Raw genomic sequence first — 13,804 nt, 5'->3', positions numbered from 1 at the left:
ATGGGATCCACCGGACAAAATCCTGCACAGGGGAACCTCACTGCATTGGTGGGATTCATTCTGCTTGGCTTTTCTGATGTTCCTGACCTCCAGGGATTTCTTTTTGGGGTGTTTCTGATCATCTACATGATTATTCTGATGAGCAATAGCCTCATTATCATAATAACCCAGGTTGATCCTTCCCTGCAGACTCCCATGTATTTTTTCCTTAGGAACTTTTCTTCTTTGGAAATATGTTATGTGTCAGTCACTATCCCCAGATTATTAATAGATCTTTGTAGACAAAATAGAAATATTTCCTTTCTGGCCTGTGCTATTCAAATGTAATTCTTTCTCATCTTGGGAGCCACTGAGTGCTTCATTCTGACTGCAATGGCTTATGACAGGTATGTTGCCATTTGCAACCCGTTGCTCTGCCCTCTCATCATGAACAATAGGCTGCGTATCCAGTTGGCAGCTGGCTGTTAGATCAGTGGAATTCCAGTCCACACAGGGTTCACCTACCAGATCTTCTCTCTACCCTTCTGTGGATCTAACCAGTTGAATCACTTTTTCTGTGACATACCTCCAGTACTTAAGCTTGCCTGTGGGGACACTTTTATGATTAAGATGCTGATTTATGTGGTTACTGTTCTAGTTGTCACTATTCTTCTTACATTGATACTTGGATCTTATGTGAAAATAATCTCAACCATTCTGAAGCTGCCAGTAGCAAATGGACGAGACAAGGCCTTCTCTACTTGTTCTTCTCATCTCATGGTTGTGGCTTTATTCTTTGCATCAGGCATCATTACGTATTTGACACCAAAGTCCAGTCATTTAACAGGAATGGACAAATTCCTTTCTCTTTTTTATACCATCGTGATACCAATGTTTAACCCTATAATATATTGTCTGAGAAACAAAGATGTTATGGTGGCACTGAGAAAATTCCTACCGAAATGGATTGTGCTATGACTCAAAAAATTCATATCTTATTTATCACAGTCTTCATACATTAATTTTGATTTTTACCCAACTTTGCTAGGAATCTTAATTATTCTGAATGAGTGACCTCCTACTTTTATCACACGTGAAATAAACTGCTGTTATTTTTAAATAGTAAATTAATCTCAAACTCAATCCAAGGTGTTGAAATATTTGAAATAGCACGTTGGAGCCATTAAAGGTTGTTGTTGCTGTTGTTGTTTTTTAAGTTTTCAGAATATTGCCTAAATTTTCTGTTTCACAAAAAGATGACTCATCTTTATATCTCCAACCCCAGCATATTATCTGAAAAATAATACACGTCTAGTTAACTTTGTTAGATTGAAAAGATAACTAATAGCAAAAGTTTAACTATCGGTGTTTTATCTGCTCATGATCAATAATTGCATTATAATCGAGAGAGGTAACACAAAGAAAGGAAGGATTTGAACCCAACAACAGTATGTACAATTGATGTGTTAAAGAAAGTTGACATTCCATCTGTTTTTATTGGTGATTCATCAGCTAATTCTCTAAAGCTGAATTCACATATGAAAAAGATGGCCACGTTATCTTAGTTTCAGAATTGTTCTCCTCTAGAATACTACTTAATCATCTTCACTTTTATTGTATTAATTAGAAAATGATTATAATTTTGATATACAGGTTTTAAATGCAGACGGCTTACAAGTTGTGGGCAGGAGTAGGAGGAAAAAATAAAGGTATTTGAGTAACTGAAACAAGGAGTTTTATATAAAACTACAAAAATGTTAGCTCTGGGCTATGTGGGAGTCATTTTCTTCCAACTCCCATCTTGAGGGAGAAATCAGTAACTTTCCTTCGTTATTTCTTTTAACAAACTTTATAGGGTCTTAATGATAAAGGAATAGCTATATAGGAAGACAAGAAAAGGTAAATTTGAACATTAAAGCAGCAAAATTTGATAAAATCCACATTAGGCATCTCTGTTCTCCTCTATTTCCTCCACATGATCTTTCATTCTCTAAACTTCCTGGCACCAACCTTTCCAGGCTCTTGGGCACACTCACCAGGCTTCTCACAATGTTCCTTTCACAATACACAACACCCTTACTCGCCTCCACCGTCTCCATCACTCCTGTCAAATTTGTCTTCAGAGTTCTTTAGAAGGTAATGTGAGGGTGCGTATGAACAAAAAGTAGTTTTGCCCTTTTATCACTATAAAGAGATTATCAAACATATTATAAATAAATAGATATTATAGATCTTAAATTCTGTGTGAAAGAGCTATCAAGACAAATATTAGAGGAATTATTCATTTATATATTTTTTTACTAATGTTACCTCTAGAGCTGCCTCTTCCCTCAATAAGATCAGAGCTGTCTATCGTGTTTGGAATATTTAAACTGTGAAAGATCTCTGCAGCAGCAGAAGAAAGGGTGGGTATCGGTGTACACAGTTTGTATTCCAAATTATATGTTAAGTCAGCATACAAACATCAGAATTTTATTTCCTTTTAAAATGTATAATCTTAGAATTTTGTATCAGACATTATATATTGGAAATCCAGTTTGAGGAAAATGAAAGGAATAAGAATAGTCATAGAAGGGCTATGAAAATGGGGAAGCCCTTGTGTGGTCCAAAGGATTGTCCTAGTCATGTTACCACACTGAGAAGGATGGACTTGCTAGGTTCATCTTCTTGGATAAGGAGAGCAAGAATGACACACATGAATCCCATATGAAGATGAGTGCTTGAGCTGCAAAATACTACGTGGTTTTTAGAGATATGAAACATGTTAACTTATCGGCAATTTTACCTTTGCCAATCCCACAGAATAATGGGAAAAGCAGTAATAATTTGCTGCATTTGAACTGAGGAAAGCTTTCCAAATGTTCCTGGCAGAATGTGTCAAGGCAGGTCATCAAGTTGTGGTTATTTACCTTTACTACATCTGTCATGATAGCAACGTTTGAAACAGTCTTCTAGAGTGAAGAAACTAGGCATTGTTGGAAGATGACGTCATCTAAAGCTATCAGTACAGGTTTGACTGCAGTGATGAGAAGAGGTGATAGCTGTATTACCATCAAACAATTTAGAAAGTATTTTGCCTGGGTTGATAGAAAGCAAAGAGTCCTGAGACATGGAGAATGTGTAATGCTCCTACCCATAACCCTGTTCTCTAACAAAAATTAGGGAAGGCAGAATCTGGAGATTCCAACATTTATGCTAGTAAGGCATCCTCAGATATTGGTTTCTGAATATAATATTCAACCTGATATGTATTGCCTGCATGAGAATATCTTTTTTTTAATGGGAAGAACCATTGTTCTGGTAGTGCTTAGTATCAAAGAGGTATTTTCCATCAACGTCCAACTCATTTCTCACCTGGGTACAAGATCACTCCTATAGAGATTTCTTTCAATGTAACACACAGAGCCAATTTTCCCAAATATAACTTTCTGGTACCGGTCACTTACTCAAGCTCCAGAATCCTATCTGTAACTGGTGCTTCTCTGTGAATGTGCCTTTAACATTTTGCATATGATTGTTTGTTTTGGGATGTCCTTATCCTTCCTTAAATGTCTAGGTCAACATTTGAGAGTGAAGAGGCCCATTTTCCTCTGAGATTAGAGAGAATAGTTAAGTGACGTTTTGTAAGAATAAACTTGTATGAGAAATATCTTGAATATTAGAATGAAATTTCTTTACAAAACAAAGATAAGATGTCCCACACAGACTAAGAGTTGAAGAAGGAATCCAGAGCCTTTGATTAGTGGGTGAATATAGGACAGAGGGTTTAGAGGCGAGGTGAGCGGTTTAGAGTTTGGTTCTTTATTGTAGATTAAAAACAATGAGAATCTACTAAAGGTCAAGGGCATTGGGAAGAGAGAGGGAAAGTGAAAACAAAGCCATTCCAAAAAGCGGGAGAACGTTCAGTTTAATTTGAGGACGAAAACGTCATTCTCAGGTTTCTGCCCTGTATTTTTTAAACCCAAATGGGCAGTGTGTATGTGTGTGTGTGTGTGTGTGTGTGTGTGTGGAGGAATACGATAATTTGGAAGGAAGTTAGTGGGTTCAGTTTGGAACTTGCTCTCAGAATAACTAGATAAGGTCATCCTGCAAGTTTTTTCTGTTTTTTCCCCCCCACATAGGATACATGCTCAATCCATGAGACTGACACAATCACTGTTTTCTGTGCATGCACACACACATTTCCCTGCTTTGTCTTCTGACCTTTGATGTGACTGAAACTGATAGAGGAGAGAATATATCTTATATCCCAGTGCAACCACCTCCAGCTAGGAAGCAGCCTATGGAGTGGTTTGGAGTAAACCTTTTTCAGAATTGGGGTGCCCTGGTGATCAACTGACCCTATATCATTCTCCTTGGGTCTTTTAACCATGAATGCAACAGAGAAAAGGCAGTGGAAACAAAGAGTAAGTGGCAAAGATCTAGAATCAGAGGAAGTAGAGGAGTAAAGAGCAGACAAAAGTCAACAAATAAAAAGTGAGCTGTAAGCATCATAGAGCATCATTAAAGCTGAAATCTACTAAATTAGAGAGAAAGAAACACCTACTTCTGAAGAGAAACAAAATAACTCATTCCCAAATCTGCTGTTGTTTACGGGACTTCTGGTTGTGTTTACAAATGAGCAAAGATTTAGTTCTCCATGAGGCCTGCTGAAATGGTTTTCTGTGCTGTCTCACTTTCTGTGTCTCTCCACGGTATAGGTGGAGAGAACTTAACCAACACAAGAAGGGGTCAAGAAGGAGGTACACATTCAGATGGAGGAAAAAATGTTGGGTCTAGTTCTTCAGGCCTTTCTGATATCTTCTAAGGTCTTTGCATCCCTGTTGCTTTACCTCCAGGAAACAAATGACTTTGTCTTTTCTTGGAAACATTTTCCAACTACAGTGAAGTCAGGGAGGTGGGGACTCTAAATATTCTTCTTCCTTTTGTGGCCCAAGAAAATACACGTATATGGGACAGGTGATAGCATGTTAATTATTCTCTCTTTTGTCTGCAGTCTTGGCCCTGAAATAATTTAGACATTCCAAAGTCTTACTTTATCATAGAGGTCGTCTTGGTCGTTTCCTACAATATCTACTGGCTCCTGTGGTTATTCAGTGATGAAACTTACTAATTAATAAATGAGAAAATATTCGACTTCTTAACTCAGCCCCATCCTTCTCACTTCAGATCTACCTGCAGAGAGGGTTTACCTGTTTTGTTCTCTGCTATATGTTAAGAAACTTGCCTCTGTGAAGAAAGTTTATAATTTCCCAGAACTTCAGGAACTGGATAGATAATTCTATCTCACTCAGGAGTGAAAGGCTTCAAACCTACCAGGCTACATAATGAAAGTCCTGTTCTCCAATTTTTATATTTTGAGCAATAATATTGATGTTTTGATGTCAATCTATCTCTTGTCTCACTTTTCAATATGTTCTGAAATCTGGTGAGGAAAGAATAATTATAAGGATGTGTTAAAACGTTAACATTTGAGAGAATCCAGAATAACTAAAGGACATGAGAGAACTGACAAGAAATAAAGAGACATTTTAAATTTGGCTTGTGCATGACTCCAACTTGATTTTTTCTTAAGGAATTCAAATATACTTTTTCAGGTTTTTTCTTTAAAAATTATTTCAGCTATTGAACATGTAATGCATGGAGTCTTGACTGAATTGCTTTATTTATATTCACATTTTATTTAATAAGATTTAACATGAGTGAGTAGTATTTATTGAGTCCCTTACTAAACATCAGGAATTATGCTACACACTTTACAAAAATTAATTTAATTTTCATGGCATGAAAAGAAACAATTAAGCTAAAATAATTTAAGCAATTTTCCAGTCACACATAAGAATTTCTCTAGGTCTAAAGCATGCTTATATATACTGCACTAAACTACATATACACTATATTTACTACCATGCGTCTAATGATAATTCACAAACTTTGGTATCTGAGGACTCTATTTCCAGTCTACATCATATCATATATTATCTGATCATCCTTCCATAACACAGAGGCAGAAGAGAGATGCCTAACCAACATTTATGTTTTTACTATTGTGAAAATGCCAATACCAAAGCTAAAAACTATGGAGAAGTATTTAAGCAACAAAGATTTAAGCTCATACTATGTGTCAGGGGGAAGAATTAATTGTTGAGTAAGTTAGAGAAGGAAAGATGAAGACCAGAAGACCAGGGTTTTCTTATTCTTGTCCCCTCATACTCATGTTTGTGATTCAGTCTTGAGGAGTCCCTAATATTAATTGTAATTTATCCACACCAATACAAATCTTCATCAATTAATGGGAAGACAGTATCAATTATCTCATTTTACCAATGACTAAAATGACTCATTAAAAAGTGACCCATCTAAAAGTGGCAGAAACAAGCTTAAAACCTGTGCTGTCACACTCTAAACTACTATATTGTTTTTGGATGTAGTTTATGGGCCAGAACAGATTGTAGACTTAGATTAAGTGATTCACCTGGTCTCATTGTTAAAATCTTGTTTTAGCAACTACCAAATATGGAAAATGTGGAACTCAAGTTTGATAGTTCATGTGTGGCATACTTTTTATGCAATAGTTGCTAACCAATTCTTTAGCATCAGCATGTGAAGTAGATTTTATTGATGATTTCGTTGGGGGGAAAAGGATACATTTTATGCAGTGCACCCTCTTGTAAACTAATTTTTAAATCCTCAACTGATTTATCAGTCCACTCAAATTCCTTTTTCCTTGATGTTCTTAGGGGCTTGTTCTCTGATTCTCCCCCAATAAAGTGCTCTAATTGCATTGTTGCTTTTCCCCTGAAATCCAAGAAGTACTAAAACTCTTCCTTCTTTTGTAATTCAAATCAATTAAATCTAGTCTCAGTACTTAATGGAAATTTGTATTTCTGGCCTCTCAGAAGCACAAAGAAAATAATTACTCATCAACGTAATAGAAAAGATCCATCTTAGAAAGTGATAAAAGATGTAAATAAATAATATTTTTCAGTTACAAAATCTCACAGTGCTTTTGCAGGGAGTAAGAAAGTTAATGTTGTGAAAAAATTGGATAACTTATAAATGACAGGTGGATATGAGACTACGACAATGTTGTATTCCTGGAGTAGTCACTCGGTACTTGTGAAGAGATGGACTTTTCCTTTGCTGAGATATTAATGTGAGTTTATATTTACTGAAGGTTACTGTGCCAGGCTCTCTGCATAGTGCTCAACAAACATTATTTCATTTAATCTTTACAACATCTCAGAAGTTTGATATTATCCACCCAATTTTATTCATGAGGAAAATGAGATGCAGGGAAGTTAAGTCACAAGTTAATTACAGTTTACAAGCCTGAGTCTTAGAGAAGCAGAGCAATTTTTAATAATGACATGGAACATAATTATGGGGAACAAAAACTCCAACTCCCCTCTCAGAATCCAGTGCCAATGCTTTTACCCTCTATATGATGCCGGCCATAATATCAGTTCCCCTACATTAAACCCAGCATATATGGGGATAAAACCAAAAGCACTCATCCTCTTTCCCTGCTTCTCTAAGTTACATTCACATGTAAACATCGTTTTACCTTTGTATCCCTGGACTTTACAAGGTAGATAGAAGTTACAAATTGTTAAAAGCCCAGGTGGCCTCATGCTGGGCTCACACTGAAGTTGTGACTAATTATCAGTTCTTGAGATTTGTTACCGGGAAACTGATATCCAGAAAATATCAAGAAGCTAAAGTTTCTCAGACCTCAACTCCTTGGCTTCCTGGCACCCAAATCCACCATCCACCACAGAGATGGTTGAAGGACACCCACCTGCGATTCCCTTATCTCACCCTCCTCCTCTCTGCCAGCAGCCTCACAGGGCCAAACGCAGGCTGATGGGAAAGCACCATCCGGCAAGGCCACAGGCTCCCCTTCCCTACAAACAGCTACACTTCTCAGAACCTTTAAAACCCCTTGCCTCCCATATTTTGGGGAGATGGGACAAATTTGAAAGCTCACGTCCCCTGGCTGATGTCACCCAAAATAAAAACTCTTTCCTTGCCATAAGTCTGGTGTTCTAATTTTATTTGACCCCTCTTGTGTGGTGGGTAAAGAACCTGGGTATGTGTCTGGTAACATATACTGGAAGCCTCTGCTCCCATGTTAAGGGGCTTACATAGAATTTGGATGTGAAATTCTGCAGATTACCAGGTAAATATCAAGGTTAGAGTTGCCTAGGTCACAGATACAAATAAGTGCCAGGCTACTTATTCCTTGGAGGGAAAGCTCACCTCTCTGGTGAGCTCTTAAGGAAGGTGTAGAGCTGGCTTGAAGCATGAAAAGAGGGTGAGATGATCACATGTGGCAGAAAGTAGAGAAGCATTTTAGCTCAGAGAAAATAGGAAAATGTGTAGGTGTTTGAATGCCCTTGGTACAAGCAGGAAACTATTTTGAACAGAACACCACTTTCAATTGCAGAGAAGTTGAGGAAGTGATTCCTATTGCTATTACTAGAAACATGAATTTGGGGCACGTGTGGACCAACACAGATGCCATGGATAAGAAATTTTGAACTTTGGTATGTGCATAGTAGTTTTTATTTTATTTTAGTATATATTTTATATATAGGTTCATAAACATGTTATATATATATAAATTACAGAAAACTTGAGAAAATCAATCCGGTAAAAGATTTTTAAGTCGTATACCCAAATACTTGTGTGGTGCAAAGAGCTATAAAGCTAAAAAAAAATAGATTTTGGAACAACATGGAGGTGATAATGTCTACAGGGTAGAAACAAATGTTTAAGTTTTTTAAGTATTTTGAGTGTTTTGAAAAGTAAAATATACTGTAAGGGAAGAGAAATCTTGTTGGAAAAATAAAAAGTCCTATAGTTTTATTGCTTTAGCATTTAATATCTTTCACCTCTCGTAGCCGTGCTGGCCTCCGCTGCTGTTTGAATTTATCAAGCCCCCTCCAGCTCCTTCCTCTGTCTGTGTTGCTATATTGTTTTAAACACAGATATTCACATCTTTCACCCACTTACTTCTTTCCATTGTTTATCTCAATGTCATTTATCCGTAAGACCTTCCCAGCCCATTTAACCAAAATTTAAATTCTCCCTCACATGACATTTCTTAAATGCTTGTCTGATTCATTTTTTTCTGCTTACCTGTTAGTGCTCTATGTAGCATGTTATATATTTCTTATCTTGCTTACTGTCAATCTTCTTCACTAGACTCTAGACACTATTAAGAAAGCAACTTATTGCTATGTTTAGTGCTTTATCTCAGTGATTAAAAAGCATCTGCTATATTGTAAGGGTTAAATAATATTTATTTAATAAATTAATAAAAATATATCTACATAGATATATAGAGAAAAAAGTTTATTTCAGTCTAAATGTGGCAATTTAAAGTGTAGTTTTCTATTTATTACTTTTTTGGGTGATTTCGTTTACTAGATAGGCTTTAACAAATTAAACAGAAATATTCATAAAAATTATAAAAGCTATTTCTTGTTATTGAGAGGACACCTCTCTTTTAGATGCCTCTCTCTATATATATACATGTATATGCACACACGTATATAAGTTTCTGACTTTATTGGTAAGAGAAAACAAAATAAGAGGTGAAAATAATGCATGTATATGAAGCCGTCAAGAATTAATGAGTAAGTGGTGAATGTGTGCAGAATATAATCACACACTGGAGATCTGGAAGAGCGGAACACTGACATCATTCTCTCAATACATGTTCTACAAAAAATTCATTTACAAGGGGAAAAGTCTTCATGTGGTCCAAATTAATTGTCCAAGAGTATCAGGGATCTGATTCCATATCATGTAAAAAGTTTACGAATTGATCTAAGAAAGAAGTGTGAGTGAATAATAGAGGTCTTTTCATTGTTTTCTGCTTTGCTAACTGTATACCAACTGCTATACTAACTGTCTACCAATAAGGAAGAGTATTAGCAATTATTTTATTTCTCCAAAATGTCAATCCCAATGAAAAAAGTGCAATTCAGTTTGCCAGTTGCAATTCATATATCAATGACAGTGTTTTCTAGTCATCTAATCATGGATGCATTATTTGATGTTTTTTCTAAATAACGGTTACCAAGCAATAACAGAAGAAATACTTTGTGTTTTGCTTAAACTGTAGCTTAAATTTCTCTACTTTTTTTCTGAAAAGATGAAGTGATTGAAATTATCTTCTGCCTTAAATCAATTCAATTATCATGACTTCAACTTTATATATGCTTACATGCTGAGGGCTATGGTAAACAACATGAATAATATATCAAAAATCTCTGGACTAAATCATACACACACACACATACACACACACAAAAACACATGCATATGCACAATATTATGTAACAAAAAATGTTCAGGTTGTGGATGTGAATACATTGGATAGATATTATCTATACTGTTAAGATACTTGATATAGTCTTCATCCAGCAGAAGAGTCTCTTCAAGAGAGCAAAAGTAAGTATTTTAGGCTTTATGTGACAATATTACATAGGTATTTATATAGCATTTTGAAGTATAATCCTTTTAAATTATAACTTTTGTAAAAAATATTCTTAGCCAGCCGAGGCTTAGTCATTAAAAACAAATAAAAGACACAAAGAATAAGCAAGTAAAAATGGAAAAAACAATAAAATCAGTAGTCTTTATTTTGTATTCTCAAAGAGAGAAATGATCTAGGTACTTGAGATAATAGAGATAAATGATAAAAATGAGATAATGTCTGAGAAGCAGTTACCACATTATTTCGCACAAAATATACGTATTTAGTAATATCAGATTTCATTTGCTTTCTCCATTTAGCTAAAGACTTCATAATATTCCCAGGAATCTCAGGGCTACTCTCTGCCTTGGCTTCCTAACATCTTCAGACATGTCTGAGAGGGGATTTATAATCACATATTTGAATAATAGTCACTTCTTATGGTATTTTTAAATGGGGATTACTAAAATAAGAAAATCATTTAAAAAAGGAGTGGAACTTGAAATATCTAGTCAGCTGGAAAGTGTTTTTGGATTTGAGTCATTTCTAGGAAACCTATAATAAAAATATAATCTACTCAATATTTACATAATAAATCAAGCAACCTATATGTAGCTGGAAAATGGAATAGAGAATTTCTTGTGTTGAAATAAGAGAACTACAGTATGTTTTGAAGTATAGTGTAATGAGTAAGCAATATGTTTGGTGAAATATCTTTATGTAAAGATAATAAAATAAGCTCTTCAAAATGAAAATATGAAACCAGAAATGTGCATCAAGAACATCCTATTTCCAGCCTGCTGAGACACTAATACCAGAATACGCCTTCCACCATGAGCAAAGATAAAAGAGGATGAATTATATGAGACAACTGTACTTAGGCATTGCACATAAGATAAAAGGATTGTGATACCTGAGAAAGGTGTATTAGTTTTCTATTGTTGCATAACAAATTACCAATTTTTTTTTTTTTTTTGTGAGGAAGATCAGCCCTGGGCTAACATCCTGCCAATTCTCCTCTTTTTGCTGAGGAAGACTGGCCCTGGGCTAACATCTGTGCCTATCTTCCTCCACTTTATATGGGACACCGCCACAGCATGACCTGACAAAGCGGTGTCTCGGTGCGCACCCGGGAACCAAACCCAGACCACGAGCAGCAGAGCGCATGCACTTAACTGCTATGCCACAGGGCCGGCCCCCAAATTACCAAAAATTTAACAGCTTAAACACACACACACACTCACACACATTTACTGTCTCACAGTTTCTGTGGGTGAGTAGTAGTCTACACATTAATTAGCCTGATCCTCTGCTTAGAATCTCACAAGATTTCAATCAAGATGTTAGCCAAGGCTGCAGTCTCATCTTATGGCTTGAGTGGGGAAGGATTCATTTTTATTGGCAGAATTCAACTCCTTGCAGTTGTAAGACTGAAGATTTTATTTCTTGCTAGCACTTGGCTAATGAAACCCTCACCTCCTAGAGGTTCCTCTCTGATTCTCCCCACATAGGCCTCTCAATATAGGCAGCCCACACTATAAAAGCTTACTTATCAAACCAGCATGGACAATAGAGTCTCCTACCAAGATGGATGTCAGGATCTTAGGTAATGAAATCATGTAATCATATACATCCTATTATCTTTGCCATATGCTTAGACTATTAGCAAGTCACATGACTACCTACACTAAATTGCCTGGCATTGCCCAAAGGTACAGCTATCAGGAGGCAGGGACCATGGGGCCACCTGAAGAGTCTGTCCACCAGAGAAGGGAAATTTGCAATGTTAATCCCATGATCACTCTAGCTATGAGCCTCGAGATAATTTCCTGATCAAAGTACAGATGAACTGGAATCAAAGAAGAGCCCAGATGTGCCGTCCAACTGAGGAGGCAGAAATCAGCATTCAAGGCAACTAAAAAGACTATGGTCTGTTTACGGAGCATAAAAGATGAGGGAGCTTAGTGCTGGCTGGGGGGAAGATAGACTTGAATGAAGTGTGCCAGAGAGAACATCATTGGAAGAAGGATGGGGTATGCATATGCTGGAGAAGGCTACAGAAGGCTTTTAAGAAAATGACTGCAATGTGGTTGGGGAAAGAATGGAGATACTAATGATAAAACATAGCTCAGAGACACTGGAATTGCATCTTACCCAGAATGCTTAACACTTTAATAGTATCTCAGGCAGCCATCTGAGTCATCAGAAGTTCTGGGGCTTTGGAATAAGACCTTTTCCTTAAAGTGAGGTCTTTTCGTTTTTTCTTTTTCTTTGTTTTATTTTTTTGAGGATGATTGGCCCTGTGCTAACATCTGTTGCCAATCTTCCTCTTTTTCTTTTTTCTCTCCAAAGCGGCAGTACCTAGTTGCATATAAAGTTGTAGAGCTATAGCTCTTCTATATTGGCCACTGCCTCAGCATGGCTTGATGAGTGGTGAGTAGGTCCACCCCCAGGATCTGAGCAGGCAAACCCCAGGCTGCCAAAGTGGAATGCGTGAACTTAACTGCTATGCCGTTGGGCTGACCGCTAGAGTGAAGTCTTTAGCCTTCTCAAGACCCACTCTAGAAAAAGTTGAAATCTAAGCCTCAACAACATCTGTAGGGAAGACAGAATTTATATGTCAAATTCCCCAAGTTATTTGGACCTGTGAAACACCATAGGCTTTTGACAACTTTACACTAACAAAATATAAAACCCAGACTTTATGAGTCAAAATGATCTTACAATAATAATGGCTTGTTACACAAATTAACAATCTTCATAGGAAGATACCAGAACCCAGAGTTTCTACAATGTATTATTGACAATTTAAAATATCAGTAAAAGTTACAGGACAAGAAAAACTCAGGAAAGCTAAAACATAAACAAGAAAAAAGGAATCAATTGAAAATGACCCCAAGATATCTCAGATAATAGATTTAGCAGACTTTTAAACATGTCTTATAAGCATAGGCAAAGACTTAAAAAAATATATTACTAAATAGAAAATTGAGTAAACAGAGAGTTTCAGCAGAGAAATAAAAATCTAATAAAGAACCAAATTAAAATTCTAGAGTGAAAGATAAAATGAGAGGAAGTGAAATGTAACTGAAAAGTAAGTGAAATGAAAAAATGCTGTGATTAGATTCATAGCAGTTTGTGATGTTAAAAAAATATCAGTGAACTTTAATTCAAATTACTGGAAATTATACAACCCAAAAAAGTCTTTTAAAAAATGATTAGAGGAAAAAGATTAGAGCCTCAAGGACAGGCAGATCAGTATCAGATGGTCTGAAATATGCATAACTGAAAGCCTAGTGTAAGAAAATAATAATAATGGCAGCAACTTTTCAAATT

The 13,804-nt window shown here is 36.2% G+C and overlaps 1 pseudogene; it reads left to right on the top strand.

Moving 5' to 3' along the window:
• Window positions 1-957, top strand: LOC131395811 (olfactory receptor 10AG1-like; annotated as a pseudogene).
• The last annotated feature ends 12,847 nt before the right edge of the window (window positions 958-13,804 follow it).

Source organism: Diceros bicornis, chromosome 31 (genome assembly GCF_020826845.1).
Source record: "Diceros bicornis minor isolate mBicDic1 chromosome 31, mDicBic1.mat.cur, whole genome shotgun sequence".
Classification (NCBI taxonomy): Eukaryota; Metazoa; Chordata; class Mammalia; order Perissodactyla; family Rhinocerotidae; genus Diceros; species Diceros bicornis.
Note: the sequence above shows the minus strand (reverse complement) of the source record. Positions and strands in the feature narration are given on the sequence as shown.